Below are 21,192 nucleotides of genomic sequence, written 5' to 3' on the forward strand. Positions count from 1 at the left end.
TGTTCAGTCGACTAGCTCCTCAATTGGCATCACGAGGCTGAGTGCACCCCGAAAAATGGCAACAGCGCATGGTGGCCCGGATGGTCACCCATCCAAGTGCCGGCCTCGTCCGTCAGCGCTTAACTTCGGTGATCTGACGGGAACCTGTGTATCCACTGCGGCAAGGCCGTTGCCCAGTTTTAACATATAATTATTTATTTTCTTTTGGGAATAGTACCCATATAAATTACATTTTACAGCAACACAAAGCTAAGTTCGGCGTTCTGGCCCTAGATGCGAGCCGACCGACCGCCGTGTCGCACACTGCCAATGACGTCATCGAATGCGGTATGGAGGGGCATCCGGAAAGCACACCGCTCTGCCGGGATTCTTGAGTTTGGAACCATTAGTAAACGGTCGAGTAGCTCCTCAATTGGCCTCACAAGGCTGAGTGCATCCCGTACCAGTCCTTACCAGTCCTCCCCACAAGGGAAGAAGCCCGGCAGTACGGGGAATCGAACTCTGGTCCACTACATGGCAGTCAAATGCGCTGATCACTCAGCTACGGAGGTGCAATTACAGTTACAAAACTAACAATTGCTGTTATAAATTGCCCATATGCTAAAGTGCTTAAGCAATATAAAGAAACCGCCAAAGAAAGTTGTTACCGCCGATAGTACATAAACTTTTAATGGAAGAGCTTGAAAAAAATCAGCCAAGCAGTTGCAAACCAAAAGTTTATTTAGCCTTTCACTGCGTTTTAATATTTATAAAAATATCTTCTTCAGAAGCGTGGGCCTTGTTGCATCACAAGGTGGTAAATTACATTAGCTTAAGCCGAACGGCTCTTGTCATATATAAAATTGATATAAAAACCAGAAACATCGCATGCCATGGCTTAAGACAGCAGCCAGATTACATTCAGCGTACGTCAGAATATATACACAAATGTATTCGGCCACTGATAAAGGCTCTTGTCTACATAAAATTATAGCAGGAGTCGAAAGAATAAAATATTTGCTTAAGTATTCAATAAGCCAGAGCCAAAGGCCAAGATCTAGGCGAAGGACTGAATAAACCTTTGGTTTGCAACTGGCTGATTAATTTTTTCAACATTTTCAAATTTATTCAGCTGCTGAATCGCAGCCATGTTTAAGATTTTCAAACATTTAAAACTTTGGTATTAATGAAAAATTATAAATTTTTTCAGTCCGGAAATTTTCAAGGGTGACATCATTGTCTTTGGCGAAATGAAGAATTTCCAGTGGACGTGTCGTCAGACGCAAAAAGACAGGAGAACAAGTGCTGGATCACTATCGTGTGGTGCATATAAACCGATGTGCAATCCAAGCAGGAATGTAAACAACTAGCTGACAAACGCGGCAATTTACGGGTATTTATTTTGCCAGTTTTCTATTAGAAGCGAAACCTTACATATACTCTGCCGCAGACGCAGGTTGAGATTATTCCGGACAGTTTCTGTGCGCTCAGCGCAGCTGCTTTGCGTGTCTACGACGCGATTTTGTAAACGTCTCTATGGTAACGCCTCTTCGTAGCTTAATAGACGGCTATTATTTTCGCCTATAACCGTTTACGCTTCGCAGTTGAAAGCTTTCAATAGCGCTGCCAGGCGTCGCGGATTTCCTTCAACTGACTCGGGTGTAGGAATATCGTAATAGTAAAGAATAAAAGTGTTAAAACTTAACGCATGATGCGGATTTTTTTCTCGCATATCGATGTTTATGACTTCATCTCTCCTGAAGTATGTGTCATAGAATAATGTAATCTTGGGAGTACATTCAGCAGCATAGGTGGATACTGTCTGCAAAATGTGTTGCGAATAGAGGTAGTAGCAAAGAATTAATAAATTTGAACGTCGTGCACAATGCGGCAGTTTTTCATGCATCTTAGTATTTGTGACGTTATATCTCATGAACTATGATAGGTAGGTGGTTCACACACACACACACACACCATACACACACACATACATACATACATACAGATACACAGACACACACAAACAGTTTTATATGTGTGGATATAAGCGCGCTCGCGCAATTATAGCGGAATCTGGAGACGCAGGGGACGCCTACGTTAAAACACAAGGAGTTAGAGACGGTTGCGCGGAGTGACATTTGTGCGGAGCTGGAATGTGTTGACATTTCTGCGAGGCACAAGACCCTTTAGCTAGTGCACCTCGTAACAGTCTGTTCCATACGCAGGATACACTGGCCTGTTCCCCGCTACCTGCAACGTACCATACTACTGAGAAATCCCTATCTAGCATATTTTCCCTTGGAACCGTTGAATGATAGTTGCCTGTGTATCGGGGAGAGCGCGCCTGAAAACCCTAACATTCAGGACTTCTAAAACCTTTTTGTGGACCAATGGGTCGATAACAAGTATATGCCAAGACAAATGTGGAAGTGCAGTGGAAGGCGCCATCGCAGTAAACACGTCTCTGAAAGATAGCTCCAAAGGATAAATACGTCAGCATCAAACGTTCGTCCAAATGTTTACTAATTGGCAAAAGTATTCGAGACGACGGAGAGTATCATGGACACCAGTCTGAGCGATTAAGCTTACATTTCGATGGTAAAAGAAGAAATTAATGAGCGGTTAAGATTACAGAGCTTATTGCAAAGGCTTTAACAAGACTCCAAATTGACAACTTAAAATCATTACAACCACTCTAAATCATGTAAATATTAAAGGAAGTTTAATGCACGTCTTATCCATTGGCAACCTTGTAAATATCGTAAATAAATGTAATGGGGTCGAAAAGAGATTACCTCTTCGTGGTGTTCCCTGGGAAAGACACAAAGTCGGCTAAATGTCTCTTGCAGTTTGTAAAATATCCGCTGATGAAGATCAACAACGAGTCTCAAAGGTCATGCCTTTTCTAAGGAATCATCGTGGCATTCCGCTTCAGAGATTCTGAGATTTTGTGCATGAATGCAAACCGAATATGCAATGGAAACGCAGGCAAATGACTTTCAACTACATCCGCTCATTCTTCCTCTTTCTTAAATACATCTTGTTTTAACAAATAAAACACATTTATTAAAAATAATTTATCCGTTATGGATGTTAGAACACTTTGACTCTTTATTTAATTGATAGACAGGAAACAAATTCCTTTCCTGCTTGTATGCTGCCAGCAAAAAGTCGCTTATTCCAGCCCCAGGCTCCGTAGAAGTGCCACCCTGCACAAGTGTTCCAACCCCACAAAAGCTTACGATTGCAGTCATGTCACAGTCCGAATGCAACGCACAGAGGCAACAGTGCTAGTAGTTAGCGGTCCCGGCATGAAATTTTGGTGCCAACGTCAACAAAACTTATTCTTTTAGGTCGAAATTTTTTATAGACAGTCTTCTGAGTGATTTGTGATATTTTTCTGGCAAGTATTCAGTTTAGTACTACACATTTATGCATCAGATATCTTTTTAGTTGACTTGTTTAGGATAAATAAATAGACCAGTACCATAAAAAACCAGTTAAGCGTATCGCGGCCCTGCTTTTGTGCTCCTGGAACTCCTTAGCGAACTCTTCCCGCGCGTGGCAAGGCTCCTGGCGGTGAAGTAACTTCGTTCGGGTCAGTGATCGCCGATCAGGCGGCACTACGGAGGTGAAGGTCGTTGGCGGCAGGAGTGAACTGGAAAGAAGGAGACCTGCCACTAGACCGGCGCCCGTATAAGCTTTCTGCAGCTCTACTGTTCGTCGAAAATCAGGACGAATTCACATCAAGATAAAACCCCGTAAACCACCGGCGGAGGTTACACTATTTACCAGACCCATTTTCATCTTTTTTCACTGGTGGATCGCACGGCTGGATAAACATGATCGATAACGTTTCGTACAAGCCCGTATTTCTTTTGTTTTACTCTCGCGGTCAATAAAGGGGAATATTTGCTTGGAGGGGGAGTATGTTATTAGACTCATAATGCACGGCTACACTTCCACTTCTTTTCCTTGTGCCTCTGTCCTCCATCGGCGCAGGGTCTACAGAGTCAGTTACGGATTTGGCATGTTTAGTTTAAGAGGTGGTCGGATGCCACACCATTTCCTCCGGGGACAGAACATGTGCCCCAGCTGTTTGCGTCTAGCATTGTCCTAAGCGATAGCGAGTGTTAAGTTTTCTAAATGTTTTCGAATCATGTAAATGAGGCGAGATTTTGGTATCAGGCTAGTAATCGCCTAGTGGTGTGTGGGAAACCGCCAGAAAACGACATCCAGGCTGGCCAGCTTGTGGACCATCGTCGTTAATCAGGTGGGCGGATTTGATCCGGGGTCCGTACATCTCCCCGTCCCGTAAGCGGCGCTTTAGCACGCACGGCTACCTGTTTAGGTCAATGCACAACTACACTGACTGTCAAAAAAGTGAAACACTCTGAGACATGGTCGGATAACGATGTAAATTCACACACAGGCACACGAACACACACACACACACACACACACACACACATACACCATGGGCAGGTATGTAAATGATTAGGGTTCCAGTTCTCTGGGACAGGCAGAACGGCCACTGGAGTACATTTGTGTTATTCATGTTTAGTTTTCTTACCAGGCCTGGTAAGGTATGTGAGGGGCGTGAACAGTTCAAATGGTTCAAATGGCTCTGAGCACTATGGGACTCAACTGCTGTGGTCAGAAGTCCCCTAGAACTTAGAACTACTTAAACCTAACTAACCTAAGGACAGCACACAACACCCAGCCATCACGAGGCAGAGAAAATCCCTGACCCCGCCGGGAATCGAACCCGGGAACCCGGGCGTGGGAAGCGAGAACGCTACCGCACGACCACGAGATGCGGGCGCGTGAACAGTGTCTGATGTTGATTGACCACTGTAAAAGATACGGAGCCTCCTCGTACTCGTGTGAGACAGCACGTGAAAGAATCGGAAAGAGCCTAATTGTGGGTCTCCATTTGGTCAGCTGGCTGAACCAGGCAATATCCAGCTTCATGTGTCATTCGGATTTGACAGGGACCCGATGTTGTATTGCATGGAACTGTGAAGGCTGGCATACTCGTCATCAAGTTTCCTGTTTCACCATGTCTCAGCTTCACAAGAGGTTGCCACATTGTCCACCAAGCACATCGTAACCCCTTCACATCTGCGCCTGCCATCCAAGAGCAACATTCTGTACATCCCACACAAGTGGTCGACGGCAAGCAGCAACTAGATTAGGAAATTATGCTCCTATTCGGATGCTGTCATTAACAACACGGCTCATAAGGCTGTTTTTGTAGCGGTCAAAATGGCTCTGAGCACTATGGGACTCAACATCTTAGGTCATAAGTCCCCTAGAACTTAGAACTACTTAAACCTAACTAACCTAAGGACATCACACACACCCATGCCCGAGGCAGGATTCGAACCTGCGACCGTAGCAATCCCGCGGTTCCGGACTGCAGCGCCAGAACCGCTAGACCACCGCGGCCGGCTGTAGCGGTCACATGAGCAGGAAGCACGGACTGCTGATGAATGGCGTCTAATTCTGTTCAGCGACGACTTGTGATTCTGCAACTCGAGAGAGATCCCATTGTTCCAATAATCCAGAGAGGCACAATAGGGTTTCTTCTGGTGCCATGGTGTGAGGAGCCATTGGATATGACTTCATGTCACGGTTGGTAGTGATTGGAAGAAATCTGACAGCACAACAGTACATTACGGGCATCTGTTACCTCACATACGGCAGTGTCATGGTGCCATTTTTCAAGAGGAAATTGCTCGACCACATATGAACTGTCTCCGTGATGTTGAGGTAATCCCGTGGCCAGGAAAATCCCCATATCTGTCCTCGATAGAATATGCATGGGATTAACTCAGCACGTGTGTCTGTGAACTTTCTGCTTGGAGGTACTCCCATGCCCGGCAAGATCTTCAGATATCTGCGGGATCAACTCGGACGTCAACACTGTCACAGTGCATGCATCCAGAATATTTAAGACTAGTTACTGCGTTTGTATGCTAGCTTGCCTCCGGAAGGGATACAACAGTTGCATGACATTTGGCCATTATCCCGTGAGTTGTGCCCACGGAAGAAATATAAATTAAATGATCGTAAGGCATTGTTGGCCGGGAGGTCCCAGTTGGGTTCGACCGCCAAGTGCAAGTCTTATTTCAGTCGGCACCACATTGGGAGACTTGCGGCCCATGATGAGGAGAGGTGGTGATGACAACGCAACAGCCATTCCACGAGCGGACAAAATGTCCAACCCGGCCGGGAATCGAATTTGGGCCCAGTTCATGGGAGGCAAGTATGTTACCACCCAGCTAAGCAGGCGGACACGGAAGAAATAATAGCCAGCATAGAAGCAGGCATTCGTAGTGTGGACAAGCTTACAGCTGAAAAATCCGTATAGAAACTGTAAGATTATTGTCTTGCACGTAGTCTCCAAAAAGCAATTTAACTGTGGGTAAGGGGGATGCTTTAAAACACCTGAATGAGACGATAGTGTTATCATTCTCCCCACTGACAAGGGAAACGCAACGGTTGTTTTGAAAGTGATCGACTATCATTGTAAGATTAACGACTTCTTAGATCCGCAAACATATAGAAAACTAAGCAAAGACCCCACTGACAAAGTTCTTAGAAACGTTACGCGGTTGATGTACATCACCAAGACTTTATATATTGCTGAAGGTACACAAAGAACATGTTCCTCTAAGGCTAGAGAGTGCTATTGGTTCGCCAACCTATTCGATTGCCTAGTTCTTGATAACATTATTTCGACGGTATATGGGCCGATCGGATTCGTATATCAAGAACTCGGCACAATTTATCAGTAAATTAAGTGGCATAGTGGTACAGCCGGAGGACATATTAGTTAGTTTTGACGTGGTGTCGCTATTCACTATGGTTCCACTCAATGAAGTTTGCAACAGCTGAATCGGATTTTTCGTCCTGATGTTGCGGAACTGTTTAAATATTGCCTCACAACGACGTATTTCAAGTGAAACGAAGGGTTCTATGAACAGACGGATGGTGTCGCTATGGGGAGCTCCTATAGCCCGGTTGTAGCGAACTTCTTTATGGAAAAATTCGAGGAGCGGGCATTGGAAACTGCGAACAAGAAACAGAATATTTGCTTCTGTTACGTGGATGGTACATATGTTTTGTGGCGGCATGGCAGGGAGGAACTGGATCGTTTTCACAAACATCTGAACGGGATCAATCCGAAGATTCAGTTGCCAAAGGAGGAAGAGGCAGGCGGATGATTAAATTTGCTTGATGCACTAATTTTCAAGAAAGAAGATAATAGCTTGGGCCACAGTTTACCGAAAACCACGCACACAGACCGTTACCTACATCGGGATTCGAACCACCACCCACAATAAAAGCGGGGTGACATAAAAACGTTGGCGGATAGAGCAAGGAAAATCTGTGAACCAGAACTGCTTGACGCAGAATTAAAACATCGAATGGTTATTTGTTCGCTGAGGTGAAAAGAGCTTAAATCATAGTGATGCTCAAGCGCCGGTGAAATCGAAATTTTTCTACCATTCTTAAGCTGTGACTGATCTCATAGTAAAAATCTTGAGAAAGCGGGACATCGCGGTAATTTACACATGCACACGGAAGATACAAGATCATCTAAAATCGGCCAAGGATGCTCGCCAATCGCTGAAAAACGCTGGAATTTATAAGATTCCGTGTAGTTGTGGGGAGGTGTACGTGGGCACTACAAAAAGAACTGTCAAAAAACGACTCGAAGAGCACAAGGGCAATTAGAGAAGAGCAGAAATAGATTAACTTTTGCGGAACATCCTTTTCAGCCAGGAGACCATCACATTCATTTTGAAAGGACTCAAGAACTGGCAGCCACAAACGGATACAATGAAAGGTTATACAGAGAGGCCATAGAAAGAATGAAACACCAGGAATTTTAAAAGAAAGGTGGAGGGCGTGAAACTGAATGAAATTCAGATTCTGGTGCTGACAAAGATATGTACCAGTCTTCCACCATGGAATGATAGCAACAGCGGACGATGGCAGTCGGCAACGGCCCATTGCGCTCGCGTATTCCAAACATGTGACGTCACACCACTGCGCTGCGAGGCCCACGACTGCGCTGAAGTTCGCGGAAGCGGAATATTGCTGTAATCAGTAGCGAGCCTGGGTGTGAATCGGACGTTCAACAAAACTTACGATCGTTGATGGTGTTGAGACAGCAACCAGCCACAAATTTATTTTAAGTTCCTTTATTCAAAAGGTGGCATTACCGGTTTCGAATCATTACCAGACAGATTTCATGCTTTCATTAGAACATGTGGTGCATTTTTTATTGATTAGTTGTCGTGAAATGTCGGTCTTGAGTATTTGTTTTCATAGTTTTCGTACAACAAATGATGTTCGTAGTTTTCACCACATTCTAATCGTTGCACACACAAATTTCTACTTAAAGTGCTCAAAATGTTCAAATGTATGCGAATTCCTAAGGGACCAAACTGCTTAGGTCATCGGTAACTAGACTTACACACTACTTAAACTAACTTAAAGTAACCTATGCTAAGAACAACACACACATCCATGCCCGAGGGAGGACTCAAACCTCCGGCAGGAGGCTAAAGTGCCCAATAGTACAAATTTTGTGTGCAACTATAAGAATGTGGTGAAAACTACGAACATCAATTGTTGGACGAAAACTATGAAATCAAATACTCAAGACCGACATTTCACGACAAATAATCAATAAAAAGCGCACCACATGTTCTAATAAAAGCATGAAAGCCGTCTGACGAGGAAATGATTTGAAACCGGTAATGGTACCTTTTGAACAAAGGAACTTAAATTTGTGGCTGGTTGCTGTCTCAACACCATCAACATTTGTTTTCAAATAACAGCCACGCTCTCCAACCATGTCTTCATATGACAAAATTGCATAAAGCTACGATCCTCCTTGAAAATGTCATCCTCAGATGGAGACGAAACGTTGGTTTTTGAAGTGAAATCCCTTGACATAATAGCCCGGGATATTTTATTAATTGTGAGCTCTATGACACCCTTCCCAACTGAATCTGTTGATGCTCCCTGGCCAGATGGGGTGCAAGGTAATACTGATAACTGGGCTCATACTACCAAGCTCTTTGTAAACTGGACTCGGTTTTGTAATCACTGGAATAATATCACCTACCCTTTGAATCTCCGAAGTTTCATGTCGTTTTGTCCTCCCCTTCTGGATGCTTCTTTTTTTTTTTTTTTTTTTTTTAAATCAGTCAGTCTCGTAACATCTCTCTATCGACAGAATGTCAATCCTAAGGGCCCGGGTTCGATTCCCGGCTGGATCGGAGATTTTCTCCGATCAGGAACTGGGTGTTGTTTTGTCCTAATCATCACCATTTCATCCCCATCGACGCGCAAGTCGCCGAAATGGCGTCAAATCGAGAGACTTGCACCAGGCGACCGGTCTACCCGACGGGAGGCCATAGTCACACGATATTTACATTTTACGTCTCACTCTGGAGTTTGTTGAGCATTTCGGCGATGCTCTCTGAATGCCTAAAGCCGAAATGAATCGCACAGCTCTTGTTGACTATTTTCTATCTTCCCTGGTAACAGAATTTGGCATGGTCGCAGACAGGCGAGCGAAATCCAACAGTTGAGTGGTCGTCAGTGTTGTAAAATATCCCCTTTGTGACTAAATTACGCTTCCTTACAATATTTGCGCCGTATTTCGGTCTTGGATTGGCCCTTCCCCACAGCTGAATTTAAACGGTCGTTCAATCTTAAATTGGTTCGACCAGCCACCCCTAAACACAAATGTTTTTAACTGTTATTGCTCACCAGGAAGGACACAAGTGGACTTATGGTTTAATGCCTTTAGAAGCTTAAGCTGAAAACATATTTTTTTATCGTTACATAGTTATACAATTTAACGTTGGTCATAGAAATATCGCCAACTCTATAAAGACATTTTCATTTGCTTCTGTCAAGAGGCGGGAAAAAAACGACAAGGGTTGCCAATCACCATTGATCTCTATTGTAATGTTGCGCCGGTTGCCTCCTGGCTGGCTTCGAACATGATTTTACCAGTTTGGCATCATGAATAAAATGGTGTAATAGCACAGCCTCTGCCATGGCATCCTTAAAGACCTCCAGTAGGTTCTCATTCTGTGGTACCTTCTTGTTCATTAGGTAAACTTTCGCTTCAGAAGAGCAATCAGAGGAGCCTGTTTTGTAGCGGCCTATGGAAGATGGGGTCGGTATAAATTAATCGTTCCCAAGGGTCTTCATAATTCCTGGAAAGTCCTCAGAACTGGGAAGTCACAGATGAGTTGTGTTCTCTTAGGATTTTGATATAGACCTTTTGCAGAAATGATGAAACCGGGAAACTGCATGCTCTCTCTCCCAAAAATGCACTTGTCTTTGTTGATTACCACCCTGAAGCCCTTAAGTCTCTGAAAAGAGTTCATAGGTGTTCCTTGTGTTGTTCTCTATTGCCAGATAAAATGGCTCTGAGCACTATGGGGCTTAACTTCTAAGGTCATCAGTCCCCTAGAACTTAGAACTACTTAAACCTAACTAACCTAAGGACATCACACACATCCATGCCCGAGGCAGGATTCGAACCTGCGACCGTAGCGGTCGCGCGGTTCCAGACTGTAGCGCCTAGAACCGATCGGCCACCCCGACCGGCCTCTATTGTCATAGAAGAAGAGAATTTCGTCCATGTAACAAAACAGGAAGCCCTCTAAGATTGTGGTTAATAAACTTATGATTGTGAGGCGTTTTAAGACCAAAGCTGGAGCTCCGTCCATAGATGTACTGTCTTCTCTTAGGGCTTTGAGTTGCACAGTGGTCAATGCCTTGCATCAGCATAAAAACAGTCCTATGCATCCTGTTACTTATCAAATGTACGTGACATGTTGACTGGCGCTTGTTGAACGGTGAGCCAGCAGAAATCTACTCATGTGACATACCAAGAAATGTTCCACATTGCCTTCGTGTGGCAGCGGTCGAGCCCTGTAATCCAGCTGGTTAGAAGTGGGAGAAAAATAAGTAGTAGGGTGGTTTTTTGATGATGACCACCTACGTCCTTCTGGGGTCATCGAACTAGTTCGGGAAGTTGTACGGACTGATGCGCTGATGTGCATTTCTGCTGAAACGCCGATAGAACCAACACTACAATGTTTGAACTGATGGTTTTTGTTTAACTGCGTTTACTTTTGTTCCCACAGTGGCTATAGACTCGCATTTCAGAGCCAACATTGTGGCTTGTAACGCCCTCACACAATCCACCACTTGTTCTGCTTTTCTTAGGGACGTGGCTGGCACTGCACCTGAATCAGGACCGCCTTTCTGTTTGTAATGGCAGTGCTCGGTTTGGGGCCTTCAGCTATACTGGTCTGTTTGACAGTATTTGTAAATTGAAGGTGGAGAGGGGAAGAAAGGAAAGGATAGGGGAAGGATCACTGTTGTCAGCTGCACTGAGATATTGTGTGGAATCGGCGGCGATGAGTGAAAATGTGTATCAGACCAGAATTTGAGCCCGGGATCTCCATTTCAATTTACATATAATGTATAACAGCTGCAGCTTCCGCATGTTGGTGTCTGTTCTTTTGAACATGTCCGAAAGAACACATAGTCATATAACTGTTTGACAGTTACGCTCTGAATATTCAGCCATTGTCTTGTCTTGTTGGCCAAGACTGCCAAGGGTAATTTGGTTCATGCAGCAAAGACAGTGCTGGTTGTTGGTGGTCATAATAACCGAAGGGAAGCATCAGGCAACAAACCATTGCCACGTAGCGATTTTAGTTGTGCCAACAGTTGTTTTGGCAACGTGTCATCAGTTGGCATCTATTGCAACACTTTATGCAATCTGCTCTCTGAGGTTCAAAATACTCTTTGATTAAATCCGCTTTTAGAATCTCATTACTCCATGAACTTAACAAGACCCCCTGCTTACATAATTTGTGCCTCGTCGAAATGTGCCACCATACAATGAAGCATGTCGAGTGAAGGTGGGACACCATGTCACAAAAACATGCTTTCTGCCTGTCTGAGCTATAGGCGCCGTCGTTTCGTCCAGAAGGTGGGAAGTTCAATATTTCTGTAGTTCCTACCTTGAATTGTCTTTTGAAGAGCTCGCCTCTGTTGTGGTGTCCTGTGTAGCTGCATTTTGAGGTTGCTGCTGTGGCTCAGACTTGACTGTAGCGCCGTCGGTATTGTTAATCGTGATTATAGTTCTTCATTGGCGTCACCATTTTAGCTATCTACCTTAAGTGAATAGGACTGATGGAAAGATAGAATAAGCTTCACATTTGCAAGCTAACTTCATACATTTGCAATAAAACACAAGTTACAAACACTGAGAGTTAGCGCCAAAACATATCGAGAGCGAGCACCAGAATAATAGAACAAAGAACTACATACATAAAGATGAAACACACTGAAACATATCACTGTCATCTATGTCCACTGAGGGGTATCACTTGCCGCTATACTTTCTTATAATTGCAATGTGAATATGTTGACCGTATTCTGCTTGATTTTTGCTCGCATACGTTGTATTGGATGGAATAAAGGATTTGTAACGCCGGAAATGCATATCCTCCTATTTCCATCTATTGTACTATAAATTTGTTTTCCTTATTTTTGTTACCTGAATATATGACATTTCTGTGTCTTTACATATTGTAATTGTTTTACTATTTGTATATATATTTATGCATTTATGTCGATGTATAATTGGTTTGTTTCGTAAATATTATTTGTATTTTTACGCTGGGTCTTGCCTAGGGAAAACTGCTATCGAACGATTACATCGATAGGCCGTGTGGAGAATCAAAGTGTGTAGGATCTTTGGTAGTGTTAACTCTGTCGCGTGGAGCGCGGGCTGAGGAGAGAGGGAGTCTGGCTGGAGTAGCGAGTGGAGCAGGTGTGTTGTGTGACGCTCCCGCGAGTTGCCGCGCTTTCGGGGTTTGGCAGCATGTAATTGCGCTCGACTTGCGATGATAGTTTCTGACATGGTGTCGCGAACGGGAAGCATTAGCCGGCGGACATCAAGAGCCCGTTTCGTCTGGTGACCGTGTCGAGAAGAAGGCGCGCCAACATCCAGCTTCTGCAACAGCGACGGCCGACAATGAGTGACTGTCGCCACCTCCTCGATCGACGGTTTCAAACCTTCAATCAACCAACAAGGAAGGCTGGGAGCACGTAAAGTTTTAGAACTGTATGGCAGACCTCAGCTTTTCAAACTGTACCATTTTCGTAACTATAATTACAGCAACTTAGCATGAACATTTGTTGCTCATTGTCCCAATTGCATTACCAAGCAGGGTCCCTTCCTTTTCCGGAATGAACCCGAGTGTCGTTGAAATTCAAACGCCAGCATTAAAATAATAATATAGCATTTCACTGCTTTAATTTCAAAGTTCAGTTAAAGTATTCATTGCTGGATACAATATTTAGATTACACAAGCACGAATTAAGAGTGCGAGTTTTGTTACCGTATTTTAGCTTACCTGTGACTGCAGCTCAGCTTGGTACGTACTAAATTTTACTATTGTTAATTGTTCGGAATCATTTAATTCAAGTTCAAAGTTAAATCTCTTCTTTCTAAATTGCGTAGATTCGAGTAGCTTTTGAAATGATTGTTGAGGTAGTCCAAGACTAACCGTATTTTACTGAATTTCGATGTGCTTCAGAAAGAACGCTCACTATTAACTTCAGTCACTAAATTAACTTTCGATTTTCCGGTTTTATTCATTCTTTTGCTACATTAAGTCAGGGTGTAGCGAAATTTATTACTTCTGACAAACTTTCAGTTTTCACACTACACGTGTCAACCTTCAGTTGCCACGCTTCTAGTGCTAATTATATGTGTAATAACCTTTCTTTTTCAGTTACTATATTAATTGTCCTTAGGACTGGCGACCGTAATTTCCCCCAAATCTCAAATACCTAATTACCGCTAGTTAATTGTTTACGTAACGGCTGCACATCTACTTTCTTTATTAACTTTACCCCTTTTCAAAATTAATTTCCACCTGTTTCATTAGCACTTTTCCTTTCATTTAGATGTAACCCTTTCCTCCCTCTTTACCCACAAATTAACTTCGGTGACGATTGCTTTTTCCAAATTTCCATTAGGTACACGCGGTTTAATTTTTCACTGTCATTAAGGTCGATAAGTGAGGGGGAGGTTACAGATTCATATTTGTTTTGGTATCGTATAAAATGGAAGCTGGTTTCAAATGGTTCAAATGACTGAGCACAATGGGACTTAACATTTGAGGTCAATATATTTTTGTTCACATCCGTTTCATTTATTTTCTCTCGTTTAGTGGAGAACTCTGTAATAGCAGTTTTTGACAGAACTGATAGCTTTATTACATTCTTTTTTTTACTTTGAATGATGTCACATCTTGTCATGGAATGAGTATGTATTTCTGCTTTGAATAGTGTAGCGTCTCGCTGCTGAGTATGCTTTTTAGTGACTGTGTACATAGTTACTGTGCCAGGCACTATTATGCAGCAAAAGCATTCTACAGCGAAGTGCATACTTACACATGTTGAATGTACGGTATATGATGAACGTTTTTCCACTATATTGAATGCTACTGCATTTGGTAAACTCTCGGTTATACAGTGTTCACTAGTAGATCCAATGATGAAAGCACGAGACTGTGTAATATTTTCAAATTTTCATAGGAGATGGGAAAACGATTGTAGTACATTGACTTCTGGTAAAATGTATGTTTATAGTACCTGTTACTACCGAGTGAACACATTTGTGTAACTACTGTGGAACTTCTACATCTACATCTGTACGCAAGCCACGTAAAGGTGTATGGTGGAGGGTACCACTGACTGATCTGACCTACCTTCTTCCACTCACGAATGACGTGTGGGAAGAATGGTTGGCGATAAGTGTCTGTATTGGCTCCAATTTCTCGTATTTTGCCGTCGAGGCCATAATGCGATGTATGTGTCGGAGGAAGTAATATGTTGTCCGATTCTTTCCGGAAAGTGCTCTCACGAAATTTCAATGTTAAGCCTTACCGTGATGCACAGCGCCCCTCTTGTAACGTTTGCCGATGGAGTTTGTTGAGGATATAGGTAACACTCCCGCGCCGATTAAACGATCCCATGACGGAACGTGCCACTCATCGTTGGAGATTCTCTGTCTCTTCTGTCAGTCCTACCTGGTAAGGATCCCATACTGGTGAAAAAATCTCAAGAATCGGTCAAAGAAGCGCCTTATGAGCCACTTCCTTTGTGAAAGAGTTACATTTACTTAAGATTCTTCCTATGAATCTCAGTCTGGTATCTGCTTTTCCTACTGTTTCTTTTATGGGGTCATTCCACTTAAAGTCACTCTGGATTTCAAACCTTTGCAAGGAAGAGTGCCTTAGTTCAAAAAGTGGTTCAAATGGCTCTAAGCACTATGGGACTTAACAGCTGAGGTCATCAGTTCCCTAGACTTAGAACTACTTAAACCTAATTAACCTAAGGACATCACACACATCCATACCCAAGGCAGGATTCGAACCTGCGACCGTAGCAGCAGCGCGGGTCCGGACTGAAGCACCTAGTACTGCTCGACCACAGCGGCCGGCGGTACCTTAGTCACTAAGACTAGAAAGCATACTCAGTGGTGAGAAGCAACACCATCCAAAGGAGAAATACAGATTTATTTTGGGACAAGAAGCCGAATAACAATTTTGCCAAATGCATCTAACATGGAGTTCTCCATTTAATGTGAGAAAGGGAAAAAATGCAAGCGAGCTAAAATAAAGTAGAATATAAACAATATATTTACAATGCCTTTGAAGTGCGCAGCAGGAACAAATGCACAGGAGCCCACAAACTCTATGCAACGAAACCAGCTTCTATTTCATTTGGAACAAAAACAAATATGGAATCATTTATTCCACATAATATTACGGATGCATGCAAAAATAACGCAGAACAAAGCAATTTATTCACAATGCATTTCGAAGACTGCAAAGCACACAAATAATAGTAATCAAGAACAAATTTCAATGAAATAATATTCTTTGTCATACCATGTCAGATAATTTTTAGATTTTGACATGTGCTATGGCGCAATTATTCCCACTTTATAATGCTCACACGGCCGTAACAACTATACAATAACTATGTTTTACAAACAAATAATTTTACAGTCAAAATACTACCATGATGTCATTTACAAAATTTTTCATGAGTGAACCCTAGGTACGAAAAGTTAATCTTAGCCGCGCGGGGTAGCCGAGCGGTCTAGGGGGCCTTGTCACGATCCGTGCGGCTCCCCCCGTCGAAGATTCGAGTCCTCCCTCGGGCATGAATGTGTGTGTTGTCCATAGCGTAAGTTAGTTTAAGTTAGATTAAGTAGTGTGTAGGCTTAGGGACCGATGACCTCAGCAGTTTGGTCCCATAGGCCCTTACCACAAATTTCCCAATTCCCAAGTTAATCTTAGTTTTTGACTGTGATTTCTCGAATATATTACGTCGTAATGCCATAAAAAACCTTCAAGTTTCCAGCCACACACTTCACTACTAGACTATGAGGCTCAGCCCTAAAGTATAAATGAAAAAAACGAAGGCGGCAGCTACCGACACACGTTTATAAGCCGCTCGGAAGTCGTAGCCAGTCGGCCCCCTATGATGGCCCTTGCGACGAATAAGGACGATGACATGCACATCACTGTCGATTGGGCATATTGCAGCTTTGATGGCGGACTTTCTATGTTAATGGGACTGTCTAACTCCTTTAGCTCTCACGTGGAAGCAGAAGAAATGGACCAGAGGAACATCAGCAAGTCATCCGAGGCCTCTTGCACCAAGGGTGTTACTCTTATCACATTCAAAAATGCCTCCAAGAAAGACAACAAGTCTGCTCTTGCCCCAAACTGAGGATAAACCATGTTTTAAGTCACGTGACAGAGGATAGCACTTGCTGTCCAGCTGGTACCAGAAGACCCTGCGACAACCAATAATACGTTTGCACCACCGAGAGACATTGCTGACAACGGGCCAAGGCATGGCAAGACCACAGATGTCCGCGCAGATCTCTCTACCACGTTGTGAAGCAAGCAGTGCAGGGGCTCCAGTTTTCTGTCAAAACAGGTGGAAAAGACATCTATAAAATATTCTTACACTCAGTGGAGGAGTACCACTGTATTACTGGAACGTGGAATTGGCTTCCACACTGACACAGGAAAACCACTTGGAAGATCTTCCGCAGAGGTATTCCTCTCTGAAGTTGTTCTTGGATGTCGTAAAAGATGAACTACAACAAGGTTACAAAGTGCACTCGTTCACCAGCATGAAATCACTTTTCACACACACTTCAGTGTCAATTGTTCTTGTTATTCCCACCAATAAAGAACACGTATGCGAGGAGATAACCACATTGCGCGCCACTGTACTATGTGAGTGTGCTGTGTAAAATATGGCCAAGAACACCACAGCAAGGACTGCACTGTATGCAAGAAGGATGACAACCCTTTCTGCATAACTGCAAAAAACCTAAACATGTCGCCACTTAGAGAGGATATGACCCATTCAAACGACTCATCGCTAGCCTAAAGAACTCGTTATCCCTCACAGCTATAAGAAGACATAGAATAGTGTTCATTCAAGCCATGTTCTTGAATTGGTCGCCTCAACCCACAGCACTGCCCTTGACTGCACCACCAGCTCCACAATCCCGCCTCTACTAATCACGAAAGTACTCATTCAATGCAGAACCGCTAGTGGCTCTCAACAGCCCAGGAATGCAGCAGCTCATTATGAACAAATTTGCGAAACCGTTAGCGACGTCCATCCTACATGCAATGGAAATATCTCTTTTGGATTTCAAGACCGGGCTAAAATTCTGAGCGTGATGCACCAGACCACGGTCATGATGCTCCGCATTGAAAAGGATCTGCCACAGCTCATCACAGCTGCAGTGCTGAAAGGACTCCAAACATTAAACCAACAACCCAGTTAACTACATTATGGACACTGAAGCGCGAGAGCTGTTGCTATATTTCTGGAACACAAACGGCATCCACACACAGTAATGAGAATACAGACAATTTCCTCATGAATAAGACATCAATGTGTGCCTCGTGGGTGAAACACATTTTAAGTTAATTGGCAATGTGAAAGTCGCCAACTACCAGTACCACTCATCATCGCATCAGACCATTTACCTGTAAACTTTCGTCTCGACACTAAAGCCACTTTCATTCCAAGGAGAGACTTTGGCACAGATCACCCCAACTGTGAGCTATTTCCGGAACATCTTGCAAATTTTTATGACCCAACAGAGGATGAAATTTATACAGCACTGCAGTGTTTTTCAGGCAGCATCTTGGACACAGTCAGGGAGACACCACCACCAGAAGAAGCACAACAGTAGCTACATCCACACTGACTACTGCTCCAGCTGCATGCCACAGTTACCAAAAACAGTAGGCTTTGTAAGGAACGAAAGCTCATTAAAAATCGTTCAATGAAATATCAGCTCAAACACACTTGCTCAACTAATATACAAGGAGATCAATGACCACAGGCACCAAATGTGAGCCAACTGTGTTTCCACCCTGAAACTCAGAAATGACTCTGCCTCCATGGAGACACAATGCTTCCTCCACAAAATAACACAGATTCCCCCACTTCAAGTGGGAAATATTGATAGTCAGTGAGCCCAGTGCAAAAGCCAACACCTTGGCTGATGTCTTCGTGAACAATTTCCGGCCAATCGACGAACCGATGGGCCAAGCACATGTCAGTTTGGTTCACAAATGGCTGCCAAAATTCCTAGAACCATACGTACACGAAGAAGACATAGAAGCAGTTACTGCTGATGAAATCTGCTCTCAGCTTCACTGCCCAGCATCAAGGAAGGCTGGAGAGACAAATCTCACTCCAACAACATGCTCCCCACCTGTCACCACCTGTTGACCATTTGGTAGCCCTCTTCATCACAGTAATGAGGATTGTTAACTTCCCTGCTTCGTGGAACCACGCAGAGTTCACAGACATCCCAAAGCCTGGGAAAGACATCCTCTCCCTAATGGGGAAACCAAAAATCTTTTACCGAATGTCCAGTTTGGGTTCTGAAAACCATGATGAGTTTTCTGGAGCCCTGATACCCAATGTCACCGTTGCTTTTGTCACTGTGTAGCATGAGATTCTACTATATAGGTTGCTAACACACAGAATCACAACATGGCGCATGAGACTACTGCACAACTAAATTATGTGATCAAAAGTATCCGGACACCCGCAAAAACATATATTTCTCATATTAGGTGCATTGTGCTGCCACCTACTGCTAGGTATTCCATGTCAGCGACGTCAGTAGTCATTAGACATCGTGAAAGAACAGTTTTTCATGGGTATACCAGCTCCAACCCTGGACCAGTATCTTATTTTCTTTTACTTCTTTCCGTATACACAGTGCTAAAGTTAATTCAAGAAATGCTTTGTTTGTATTGGTGACATTCGCACAAGTGTCAAAATACTTCACGGTACAATATGAACAGAGAGACAGCTATATCGATAGTGAGGTTAAATTTAAAAAACTTGGCAGGTACATTAGCGCGCTTGTTTGACAATACTGTAGGTAGGAAATAGTGTTTCAGTGTCTCTGATAAGCAAATTTGAGCCTTTACCGAGCCCTTGACAGATCAGTGTCGTACCGCAGGAGAGGCGAGAGAAGATGCAAACTCTGACCAGAAAAAGAAACAAGAAAGGAAGCCACGTTAATAATAAACCAGGAGAGGTATGTACGCGAGTTCTCCTTTACGACTCGTGATCCTGTTTTATGGGACGTAAGTTCTGCCTTCGAGAAGTAGCCTTTCCCTCGCCCCACATCTGTAAATACACATTGTTGTCGCAGTGTCATTTCTATAGTGTAATTTAGTCCAAGTAGCGTAACAAAGAAACGACTGCTACTGAATAGACATCTATAGTAACATGGTTTATAGATCTACGTGTGAGCAGAGCTGCCATTTAAAAAGGTCCCTCGTTTTTTGCAATGGAATTCTTGTTACGACTTCGCTGCTTTGTTGCAGAATGTCAATGATACGGAAACAATGTGTTTCTTGACTTCTGATTTTCGGTAATTTCTACCGACTCCCGACTGGGGCGAAATGCTGTAGAGGAGGAAACAGGCAAGAAAGTTTATCTGATACATAGTTTATCAAATTCTATTAGAGATACTTGTACAGTTAAATAAGTGGATCATTTCGGTTTCCAGGTGAAAGAGGTAAAGAGGTGCACTGATATGGCTTCCCAACTGCATATTTTGAAGGTTTTTTATTTTAAATATGGATTAATAGGCCTATATGCTTACTCAAATATGCCAGTGACTGCAACATCTTGTGAAAGCAGTCGCAACAAATTACAGATAATAAAATACTACTGAAGTTCGAATAGGTTTCTGCACAGTGTCAAATGTTGTCAACTATCTCGTTGATAGACTATGACACATGTCCTAAATGTGACCTCAGTGACACAATGAATGAGTTTGCCCTGATTAAAGCAAGGAAATGTAGAGTTAAAATTTTGTTATTTATTGTATGTCATAATAAAGCCAGTGCAGGGCTACAGTAACTGCCAAAGTTTATTTTCTTGGTTCAATTTTTTATGTACCGGTCCATTTCATATCAAATTATACAGGTCAAGAGTGAATGCGTCACATCATTATTTCAAAGTTTGCTGAAAAAATATGTGTTAAAGTTCCACATGATACCTCTCCAAAACTACAAAATTATGATTTTTTTATGATTTGTTAAAACTTTGCAAACCTTTGTAAATGAGAGTATTTGTGAAACTGTAATGAAAGGGAAAATTGAAAAATTGTTATAAAGACACCAAAAGATCTGAATTTTTTTTCAAAAAATACTTTGTTCCTAATACTATGTCGCATGATTAATACATACACGCTTTAGAAATAAACTAAGAAAATTGGTTAACGTTATGGGAATTTTAAAATTAGTTTTTGAGAATATGAGTAATCACAGGGTGTTAACTGCCTTTTAAACGGAATTTCCTTAACTTGATGCAAAGTTAAATTGATCTGATCATGTAAATGATATTTGCAAAAATCAGTCTGCTACTACATATGCCCTAAGAAAAGTGACACCTTTGTTTCCACCCTAATATCTCCAAATTGCCCTTTACAGAAATAAAAAAGAATATAAAATTATGGCTACTAAACAATCCTGGTATTCAATAGATGAGTTTCTAGAT

General features: G+C 42.8%; 1 protein-coding gene and 1 pseudogene across 2 annotated transcripts in view; one reads left to right on the forward strand and one right to left on the reverse strand.

Annotated features, from left to right (window-relative positions):
• The window catches only part of LOC126101063 (xanthine dehydrogenase-like), a 265,749-nt gene that overhangs the window by 52,760 nt on the left and 191,797 nt on the right, over positions 1 to 21,192 (forward strand). The window lies entirely within an intron of this gene.
• On the reverse strand, positions 57 to 174 carry LOC126102183 (5S ribosomal RNA; annotated as a pseudogene).

The sequence above is a fragment of the Schistocerca cancellata genome, chromosome 9 (assembly GCF_023864275.1).
Source record: "Schistocerca cancellata isolate TAMUIC-IGC-003103 chromosome 9, iqSchCanc2.1, whole genome shotgun sequence".
Classification (NCBI taxonomy): Eukaryota; Metazoa; Arthropoda; class Insecta; order Orthoptera; family Acrididae; genus Schistocerca; species Schistocerca cancellata.